Raw genomic sequence first — 12,117 nt, forward strand, 5'->3', positions numbered from 1 at the left:
GAAAGTTCTAGGAAAAAAGTAATTTATTGATGAGAAACAATGATAGAAAAGAGAGTAAACAGTTTACCTGGTATGCTACAAAACTATAGAATTTGTCATGGTTCATATTAAACTATCATTATTGATGGGAAACCTCCTTTAAATTGGGGTCAGAGAATCATACAAAATAAGGAAATATTGCAAACATCTGCTCTTAAATTGGAACATCTGTTATCAAAATAAGGAAGTGGGCTATCCAGCTGAGAACTTGAACTTTATATAGATTATAACTTCTGACATATCTGAAATGTGCCAAATAATAAACTTAGGTATGGACCCCAGAGAACTGGGCCCCCAAGTGACTGAGTCATTTGAAGCAGTGGTTGGTATCAGTGCAACCCGTTCTTCCTTCCTCCAACTGTCCCTCTGGCAGGATTCTGCCCTACTTCCCCAGGAGGCCCACAAGGGCCTTCCAAACAGGATTTATATCTGATATTAACCTGGATCTGAGCTGCAGCCTCCCTGATCCTTGACAGCTAGATAAAATCTGACTCAACTGTCCTAATTCCATGGCCAGCAAGAGTCCAAAGCCCTGTGTAAGATTCTGCATAGTCCAGGTGTTCATATCTCTTCTGTATCCTGGGCTTCTGCCTCCTCTGTCCCATTTTCCATTCTGAGCAGACCAATCTATGCATGAAATTTAGTCCTTCCATTGCTTTCTACACAACCCCCCACTCATACATATAGATTTAAAGGGCAAGGATTTATAGGGAAGAGATTACATCACACAGAACACATTAAACAACTTATAAACACCACTTTAGATATCCCTGTTTTAAAAAGTCTTTTTGGTGCCCCTCCCCATTTGCTGATTCAAGGGATTCCTCTCTGGGCCGTACTACCCATGCAGAACCCAGTCTCCTGTCTCCCAGGTTCTCTATTTTTCCTCTTGCATCACAATTAACTGCTCTCTCCTGTCCTACTGTCACCCTATCTTCTCCAGACAAACAAGACAGCAAGGTTGGTCCCGAAAGGCTGGCCAGCAGCTGACACATACACTCTTAGGGTCCCATCTCTACCCCAAAAACTTTTGAGGCATTTTTCCTCCCTGAGTTTCCTCCCTTGCCAGTTTAGACGCCAGTTGTTAATTTATTATTTTCTCCACCTTATTACAGACCTTTGCTGGGGTTAGAGGTGGGCGTGAAACACACAGAGTGGTCTTGCTTTTCCCATCCTGTCCAAACTTAGCTGTCAGACTGTTTTCTCTCCCCGTCTCACCGTCCTCCGCTGTGAACCACAGAGAAGAGAGAGGAAAGGAAAGGAAGAGACTCAGAGAGGACGGTGAGGGAGGCAATCAGGGGAAGTTCATGCCTTGGGAAAGAAAAATGAAAACTGCAAAAAGGAAACAAAAAGTATGTTGCTTCTCCTTACTGCATATGGACCTCTTTCTTTCCCTCTCACACTTTTCTCAAGCAGTATTTGAGATCCTGAGATCTGGAATCTGATGCCCTTGGGTTTTAGTAGATTCTGGCCTGGATCCTTACTTTGATTACAATTTTGATATTTTGTTCATCGTGGCTTTTTTGAATTGATTTTTTAATAACAGCTTTATTTAGAGAGAATTTGCATAGCTTTTTAAGTGTAAAATTCAGTGGTTTTTACTATATTCATAGAGTTGTGCAGCCATTACCACTATCTAATTTTAGGAAATGTTCATCACCCAAAGTTTTCATTTTTATTTTTAAAAATATTACAGTAAATATTATTTGTCTTGATTACTAAATTTTTGTATACTTCCTTAAATTCTATGCCCAAGGAAAGCACCCCATTCATCTTACCCTAGTTTTGGCCTTTCTGGACTCCTGTGGCAGATGAAGTTTGGGGTGTTTTCTGCCTTCAGTGACTCTACTGGACAAAAGGTACTTGTCAGCACAGCAGGTAAAGATAAAAATCATCTGTCCAAGAAAGAAATGGGATTCATATTCACTGACTGACTCTCTTGGCCATGTATTTAGTATATTCATATACGTACTATTTAACTTTTTAAACTATATATAGCAGTAAGTAGTGTATTATTTTATAGATGGAGAAGCTAAGACTCAGAGAGGTTAAGCTTTTTCCCAGGGTCACACAGCGAGAGATGGTGCCAAGATTTAAATGGAGATCTATTTGATTCTAAATTATGGATTTTCCTCCATGTTCTACTTTTTTGGGCAATAAGAGGAATAACTTTGGAGTCAAAGAAAGCAGAAAGGAAATGACAGATACAATTAAAAGGTTCAGAATATTGTTTTCTCTAAGTTCTCTAGCTAAATCTGAAGGCCAGTGTAAGGAGTGAAGGCAAATTGGGGAGGCAAAAAGGGTGGGAGATTTCCTATTTCTTAGCCATACAGCTTTATAATTTAGGAAGACCAGAGTCTCTTCTTAATATACAAATTGATGAATTAAAATATTTTTCTGCATCGCCTGGTATTTTTAGTCCATTGTCCATTTTGAATGTGTATTTCAAAGTGCCTTGTAAAGGTCATGATCGCTCATCTTTCAGTTTTCATTGAAACTCGGTCAGTATATTTATGATTTACCCCATGTCCTACATTATGTTGTAGTAGATCATTGTCTTTGTCTAATTAACTTTACAAAGAATGTTTATTTAATTCAGATGCTATGTTCAGGGTTGTACAGACAAAGCTAAATAAATATAGACCTGCTCACAAAAGATTATTGTCTTAAATGGGTGGCTCGGAGAACCTCAAGTCAGCAAAATGAATGTTAATCATGATGCTATTTCAGCTTGAACAGAATTCTTACCCTTTCTGGGTCTTAGATGCCTCTTCTCTAAAATAAGAGGGGACTGGACCAGAGAAGTGTTTTTCAATTACAGGAGAGAAGAGTGACATCCAAGTTATCTAAGCTACATTTTTTAAACCCTCTGGAACGTAAACCACCCTCCCATCCTCACTCTCAAAGGCCCAGATTCTGTGATAGTTACTATCCTTTCCCCCATTACCCTGAAAGAGAACCACTAGCTAGAGCATCTCTGAGGGTCTTTCCAGATCTAACATTCTATGGGTCTACAAGGTTCCAAGACAGCCACGAATAAAATGTTAATGCTGTATATAAACGAAGAGGCTGGTGTGTCATGTGGCTCAGAGTCAGGGGTGCTGAGAGGATGCCTGCACAAAGCCCTCAGGTGGAAACATCTTGGGTTCACCCTTTTCCCCTGGGCTCTAGGAGAGCACATTGAAGGCCATGTCCAGGGCATAGCCAAGGAAGCACTGCGTCAGAACCTCACTGCCTGCTTGTCTTGTAGGCATGACTAATCCATAGGGTGGGGGCAACAGGTTCTCTTTTATTCATAATCAGCTTGCTCTGCACCAGCGCTTAGTATACCGTCCTGGTTTTGGAGACAATGGAAACAGGATAAGCAGGTCAGACAGAAACACTGCACAGTGGTCACTTGTGCCCACACCATACACATTTACCAAACAAGCACACTTGTTATAAACATGTGCACTCTGTCCTAACACACTTCTATGTGCACGTACATGCACACACATGCATATACACTCTTTTTCTCACACTTTGCCCAAACATAAACATATAACCTGTCCATACACAAATAACTTCAAAAACATATCCTATTGATAAATAGGCACAAATGTCCCAAAGCTACCTCCTTCTTTCCTTTTCTTTGACTCTCTCTCATACACACGCACAAACTGTCCACTTCCATATACACATCTACGCAAACTACATCCAATCCTCACTCCCCTAAATACCCTGTCACATACATTAACAGACTGTCCCCTCTCCTTTATTCACCCACACCCCACACTTAGCTGCCACCAGTAGTTTCTCTCATACACACACAAACAGTCTTGTGCTCAGTTTATTCACACAGACTTATTTCTCTTCTCTATCACACACTTTTTTTTTTTTTTTCCGTGTCTGGCAACGGATCGTAACCCTCAGTGTCGCCCCCGTACCGGACCAGGACCAGCAACGGGATCGCAACCCTCGGTGTGGCCCCCGCGCCTCGCTCAGCCAGTGAGCGGGAACCGGTCTGTATGTGGGATCCGAACCCACGGTGGGAGCGCCGCCGCGCTTCTCAAGCGGCGCACTAGCGCAGTGCACCACCGGGCCGGCCCCCTCTATCACACACTTAAATGCCCACACTATACCCACCTTCACCCTCATATAAACCCTGACTACATATACATATACACACTTTGCCCCACCATCCGATCTATACCAAACACTCAGTTTCCACCAACCATCCTTATTCTTGCCCACATATACATGCATATACTCACGTGTGTACACACACACACACACACACACACACACACACACACCCCGGCCCTACTCAGCCTTCCCAGATGATATACAACATGCCCTACTCAAGCCCCATGGGTATCACATCTTGCTCCCACCCACTTATACATCTCTATCTACCCCCCCCAGACACATAGACCACCTGCACTGCTCAAATATGCACAATAAGACCACCCCAAATATCTTTCCCTTTCCTTTACATACTCAACATTAAAAGAGTGGTGAGATATGTAAGAATCCCAGGATTATTAGGAGCAATGAGTGTGCTTACCACACCTACAAATAGTTCATTCTTTCATATTGAAGGACCAGCTTGGGGTTTTCATTAACAACTGTATTTTTGGGTAACACTTATAACATTCCCCTCACGGACATGTAGTCAGTTACTACACATTTTCAATTGAAAAATGAAAATATTCATTTTGAAAAAGGCCAAGGAAAGCCTGGCTACACACAGACACAGAAACATATAAATCAAAGATAAGATGAAAAATTAAGGGCTTTTTATTTTCCATTAATAGGAATCACTTCCTTGTCTTTATGCCCTGTGAGATCTGAAACCAAGCGTTAATATGTGCATGCATCCGTTATACATCCTAGGTCTCAGAAAAGCAAGATTCAGTAACATATGCAACTGTTAAGCAGAAAAGAAATCTGTGCATGTGGAGGGTGTATATTAGTGTCCTTGAATCTTAGCTTTGGAAGTTGTCTAAAAATTTTAATTCTCACTGCCCCCAGTCCGGGAATTCTTTCTGGGGCAGCAGCTCCATACCAGGTGAAAATTCAGCTTCCTCCTAAATATTGCCAGGAATGAGATGCTCTTGACTTCCCAACACCCCCACTTTGACCTCCGAGGCTAGGAAAGGTTTCTGTTGCTGAAGTCAAAATGATTTTTCTAAGTGTTCATGCTGTTGATCCTAGTCCTGTTCTCTGGAATAAAATAGAACACACTGTTGCATCTGTTCCAACAAACAGCCTGTAGGGAACTTATTCTTTAATTAACTCATTCAATCAGTCAACAAATATTTATTGAACTCCACTAGGTACCATGCACTCTAGTGGCAACTGTGGATATAATGGTGAGAAAACCAGTCACCATCTCTGTTGCAAAATCTAGTAACAGTAACTTCTTTGGGGAGTACTTAGAAATAGAATTATGAAAGAGAACTTGAGTAAATGGGAAGAATTGGTAATGTGAGTTTGGAAAGATACATTGTCCAATAAGTTCAGGATCCATTAGTCATTTCTGCTCTCCTGTTGAAACTGGAACTAGAGAGAAGGCAGAAACTGCAGGAGCACACATTTGACGTTAGATGTGGCCAAGAGACAGTTTTGGTCCCAGAGTAAATGGCAGAGATGCCAATGGACTCCAAGGAAGTTAGATGATAGGCATCTACTGGATGTTTGGGGCAGGCCAGGATCCATGTAGGCCTATGATGCTAAGTTTCCAAAATAAAATACATGACATTCAATTAAATTTGGATTTCAGCTAGGTAAATAATTTTTAGTATGTGCCATGCAATATTTGGAACATATGCTAAAAATTTATCCATTGTTTGTCTAAAATTCAAATGCACCTGGGCATCTGTACTTTAATTATCTGAATCTGGCAAGCTTACATGATGCTAATAGGAGGTGAGGAAGCCAGGGTTCTCCAATTGTGTAACTGGCCTTTTCAATTGGCTTGAGAACAGACACGAAGTCGATGAAGTCAGACTGAAGAAGCCAGAGCCCTGGAGATCTCCAGTGCATAGAAAGAGGCAGAAGAATAGGGTCAGAAACAGGTGACTGGCAAGTGGTGATGGAGCTTCAGCCGATGACCTATGGCCCATTCCTGGCATGGAGCCTGTGATACAAATCCTACAGATTGGTTTTGTTGCCAAACCAAAATCCATCTTAGATCATGTACATATTTTAATTTAACAAGCTATGGGTTCTCTTAACTAATTGAATTTTTAGCTGGGTTCTAGTTCACTTTGGAATTAACCTGCAATCTGAAATTGCATTCTTGCTAGCTATGGTGTAGCCAACATTGTTTGCTACCTCATTTTCATAGTAAAATTTCCTTTTGGAAAATTCCACCTGGTCTAAGAAAGGGATGTTTTCTACACCTGGGACTGGCTACATAATTTGTGAGGCTAAGAGCAAAATGAAAATGCCAGCCCCGTTGCTCAAAAGTTCATAAGAATTTCAAGAAGTTTCAAGAGCTCTGTTGCATAGATCTTATATTTTATGTGACTGTAGTTAATAATGTATTGCATTCTTACAAATGTTTGAGAGTAGATTTTAAGTGTTTTCACTATAAAAAATGGTAAGTATGTGAGGTAATATGTTAATTAGCTTGATATAGCCACTTCACAATGTATACATATGTCAAAACATAATGTTGTACACCATACATATATATACAACTTTTATTTGTCAATTAGAGAAAATAAATTTTAGAAAAATAATTTTAGGACTTCCGGTCAAGATGGCAGAATAGATGGTCCCCAGCGTCACTCCCTCCCACAAACGAATGAATTTACAACTATGAAACTGTAACATCAGCCAAGCTGGAGCCACTGGAGCTCAGGTGAAGAGGAGGAGAGACCTATGGAACTCAAGAAGGCAGGAGAAACCATGAAGAGAGAAAGAAAAAACTGCTCTCAGTGTTTTGGGCTGCAGCTGCTTTAATGCTGGAGCACATGGAGCAGGAGCTGGCAGAAGCCACAGCTGTGCCCTTTAGATGGTGTTATGTGGAGGCGGCAGGGGAGAATAGGACTTTGGTAGCCCCCAGGACAGCAAGACCACTAATAGGGTTCCCGTGGACCCATGCAAGAGTGAGAAGCCAGAAGAGCTGAAAAAGGGGAGCCACTCAGAGGCTGGTGAGTCATCACAGGGGACCAGTGCAGGGCCCGTCCCATGGGAGGTGTTTGGAGCACAGGCGGTGGGGGAGACGGGTCCACTGGGAGAACACTGGGACACAGCAAGGACAGCTGATCCGCCCCCCATCAGCACAGGACCACTCAGGGGAGACTGGTCAGGAATGCAGAATTGCATGGGATGCAGTTTGGTGAAAAAACTCAGGCCCAGATCAGCGTTTCTACAGAACACAGATCCACCGAGTATCTGGAGAGCCGGAAGTACCTGTAAGGTCAACCATTAAACCCTGAGCTGCACAAAAAGTCTTCCCTAGGGAAACAGCAGCAAAGCAGCAGTTTAGCTCAACCACACAGCTCAAGTACTGGTTCCCTCAGGAAGTTCCCCTATTTTAGAAGCAAGCAAAGGACAAAAAATTAGTTCTGGCCCAGGCACACCATGAATGCCTTGGGGCCCACCAGGAGACATGAGGCATGAAGCCAGGGGCAGGACCCCACCCACAACCAATCACACCACTAGCACCTCAGGGCCCCACCCAGAACTTGAGGATTGGAGTCAAGGACCAGACCCCACTCCCACATACCAGCACACCACCAATGCCTAGGGGCCTGCCTGGGGACCCGGGGCTAGCAGCCAGGGAGTGGACCCCCTTCCCACAACCAGGCATGCTGTGACAGTGCCTCAGGGCCCGACCTGGGGGCCCAAGGCATGGAGAAGGGAACCGGACCTCCCTCCCATAACCAGGTACACCATGCCAGCACCTTGGGGTCTGCCTGAGGACCCGAGGCATGGAGAAGGGGACCAGACGCCCCTCCCACAACCAGGCTCCCTGCACCAGTGCCTTGGGGCCTGCCCAGGGACCCAGGACATGGAGAAGAGGACCAGACCCCCTTCCCACAACCAGGTACCCTGCGCCAATGCTTCGGGGCCCACTCAGGGACCTGGGGGAAGGAGAAGGGGACCCACCTCCCACAACCAGGCACACCACGCCAGCACCTTGGGGCCTGTGTTGGGACCTGGGGCATGGAGAAGGGGACCAGGCCCACCTCCCGCAACCAGGCACCTCTCGCCAGCACCTTGGGGCCAGCCTGGGGACATGGGGCATGGATCTGGGGACCGGACCCCCTGCCACAACCAGGCATCTTGTGCTAGTGCCCTGGGGCCCACAAGGGGACCCAGGGTATGGAGCTGGGGACTGGACCCCCGACCCCACAACCAGGCACCCCATGCCAGCGCCTCAGGGCCTGCCCTGGGACCCAGGGCATGGAGAAGGGGACCAGACCCCCTCCCACAACCAAGCACTCTGTGCCAGTGCCCCAAGACCCACAAGGGGATCCAGGGTATGGAATGGGGAATCAGACCCCCCTCCCACAACCAGGCACCCCATGCCAACACCCTGGGGCCCACACAGGGACCTGGGGTATGGAGCCAGGGACCGGACCCCCCTCTCATAACCAGGCACACTGCCCCATCGCCTCAGGGCCCGCCTATGGACCTGGGATAAGGAACTGGGGACCAGACACCCCCCACAACCAGGCACCCTGTGCCAGCTCCTTGGGGCCTGCACTGGGACCCAAGGCCTGGAGAAGGGGACCGGACCCCCCTCCCACAACCAGGCACACCACACCAGTGCTTTGGATCTGCCCATGGACCCAAGGCTTGGCGAAGGGGACCAGACTCCCCTCCCACAACCAGGCATCCCATGCCAGTGCCTCAGGGCCCATCTGGGGACCCGGGGTATGGAGCCTGGACTGGAGCCCCCCTCCCACAACCAGGCACACTGTGCCAGTGCCTTGGAACCCACTCGGTGACCCAGGGCATGGAAGTGGGGATCAGACACTCTCCACAACCAGGCACACTGCCAGCACCACAGAGCAGGCCAAAAACATCTCCTCCATGTGGGTGGCCCACCATAGCTACCATGGTAACCATGGCTGCCTCAAAGGCGGCTAGATGCCACAACCACTGCACAGATGGTCCACAGCCACTGGGGTGCATTGACACAAGGAGAGTCACCAGCAGAGGTAAAGAAAGGAGGAGGATGTCTGTCTCCACAGAGCCCATTTCATAGTGAGGGAAGAGACATCTGCCGTATGATAGTATTGGGGGACCTGATCATGCCTCTCAGCATTGGACAGATCATTTGGGCAGCAAATCAACAGAGTAACCACTATTCTTTCAGAAGGAGAGAAGAAATCTAGGGTGATTAGAGCAGGGAGGGAGAGAGGAAGGGGGATGGGCAGGGATTAGACAAGGGGCATAAAGAATAATTACAATTTGTAACAATCTATATGCTAGTAATATTGATTTGATCAACATATCTCAATGTGGAAACCCAAAAATATGTATAATCAATTTTGATTCAATAAAAATTTTTTTTAAAGAAAGAATTTTAAGAAGGAGACATTAAACTGTGCATGGGGGCTTCCAGTCAAGATGGAGGAATAGATGGTCCCCAGAGTCACTCTCTCCTACAAATCAACCAATTTGCAACTATTAAAAAGCAATGACTGCCAAGCTGGGGCTGCTAGAGCTCAGAGGAAGAGGAGAAGAGACCTACAGAGTTCATGAAGGCAAGAGAAGACACGATGAGAGAAAGAAAGGATCACTCCCACCATTTAGAGTCCTGGCTGCTTCCAAGCTGGAACTGGTGATCACACAGAGCAGGAGCTGGCAAAAGCTGCAGCTGCGCCCTTTGGATGAAGTTGCTTGGATGTGGTAGGGGAGAAGAGGCCCTCGGTGGCCCTCAGGCCAGCAAGACCCCTAACAGCATTCCTGTGGACACACATAGGAGTGAAGAGCCACAACAACTAGAAAAGGAGCCAGCCACTCAGAGGCCAGTGAGTCATTGCAAGGGACCAGCGCACCATGGGAAGTGTTTGGAGTGTGGGTGGTGGGAGAGATGGGAACGCCAGGAGAACACCGGGGCACAGCATGGACAGCTGATGTGTCTCCCAATCAGTGCAGGACCACTCGGTACAGACTGCTCAGGAATACAGAACTGCCGGGGATGCAGTTCGCTGAAAAGACTCAGACCCAGAGCAGAGTTTCCACAAAACCCATGTGTACTGGAACTCACAAGACACAGAAGTACATACAAGCTCAACACTTAAAATCAGATGCACAAAAAGCCTTCCCCAGGGAATCAGCAGAAAAACAGCAATTTAGCTCTACTACAGGGCTTAAGTGCTGGTTGCCACAGGAAGTTCCCCCATTTTAGAAGTAAGCAAAGGACAACAAATTAGTTCCAGTGCAGAATTTAATTGGTGGGAACAGCAAATAATCCAACACAGAACTGAAAGAAAAAACAAAATACCCACAGATGAGAGACAAAGTTTGTTATTAACTAGTAAGGGTCTACACCACCAAAGAACACCTATAAAACCTAGAAGGACCGGAAGCCCCCTTGGCTCCCAAGCCAGAGAGCAGGGAAGGCCAGGGGTCTCAGCCATGCCCGCTGACATCTGCAACCAGCCCAACAATGGCAACCATCAGGCTGCCACAGAAAGTGCCCCGGGCTCCTGAGCCAGGATGGTGGGAGGCTGAGGGCTTTAGCCACACCCACCTGATATGTGCATCCAGCCTAGCAATGACCAAACCACCCCTGGAAGCCCCCTTGTCTCCTCTGCAGGAATGAGGGGGGTGCCACGGGCCTCAACCACACCCCTCTCCTTCCTCCTTCTTCTACCCTATTTCCTTACCCCTCCTGCTCTTCCCTCCCCCTCAACTGCTCCACAACATCTTAGAATGTAAAAAAATAGTATTAATAAATAGATAAACTTAAAAAAATAAAACAAAATAAACTGCATATGGGGTCCTTCTAAGGGCAGGGCCCTATGCAACAGCGAGATCATACACCCAGTCCATACCTTAATCACAATAGAGAGATAAATCTGTGTACTTAGAGCTAGGGATGGTGATGGGAGAAGTTTGGACACATTTCAGAATTGACAGGGATAGAAGAAGCTGGGCAGAGAGAGGGAACACAGGTAGGACAGAGATGGGGGTCAACTGAAATGAGTGCTATATTCTTCTTGAGCTGTTTTCTTGTTCACACTGGCCTTGGAATAGGTGAAGGCATCTAGCGGGTCTCTTCCTGCTTATTTCTTTGCTTTCATCTGAAATGGTTTATAGACCCTCTTCTAGTTTTGCTACCTCTCACTGCCCTTCCCTCTCTAACTACCTCTCCTGTTCTGCCTCACCATAGAAAATCATTTCGGATATAGTATGAGAGTGCATAGTACAGTATGACAATTTCTGCCTTTGATCTGGACTCTACTTTTACTCTCACTGCCCTTCCCTCTCTAACTACCTCTCCTGTTCTGCCTCACCATAGAAAATCATTTTGGATATAGTATGAGAGTGCATAGTACAGTATGACAATTTCTGCCTTTGATCTGGACTCTACTTTTAATTTACAGTCTAATAACGTGTTAGCCATTTCAATACCTGCTTCATGCTTTAGGCTTATATGAAGCTAATATTTAATTAAAACCCTTTAATCTAGTTCACACGGGACTTGAATATCTGCAGATTCTCTTTAAATTGGACACATGGGACTTTACATCCACCTGATTTAAATTTAATCTTATTGGTTTCATACCAGTATTCCAGCCATTTTGGAAATTGAGTTTGTCATTTATGGTTTTTGCTATCCTGTCTGGCTTTGAGCCACCTGAAGATTTGGTAATTCTGCCATCTATGACTTCATATACAGCCCTGTTATAAATGCTGAACAGGGCAGGGCCAGGGACAGACTGGATGCTCCACAAGAGACCTGCACCTGAGTGACACAGAGACAATAATCCCATCATTCTAGGTGTGGCTCTGTCAAGCATAGGACTATGTAAGCAATTGTAAAACGAAGTCACTCAACATTTTTTTGTGAAGTGAACAATCTGAAGAGTTATTTGAGATATTTTCCAGGCAAAATGTTAGAAA

Source organism: Galeopterus variegatus, unplaced genomic scaffold (assembly GCF_000696425.1).
Source record: "Galeopterus variegatus unplaced genomic scaffold, G_variegatus-3.0.2 Scaffold1541, whole genome shotgun sequence".
Taxonomy (NCBI): Eukaryota; Metazoa; Chordata; class Mammalia; order Dermoptera; family Cynocephalidae; genus Galeopterus; species Galeopterus variegatus.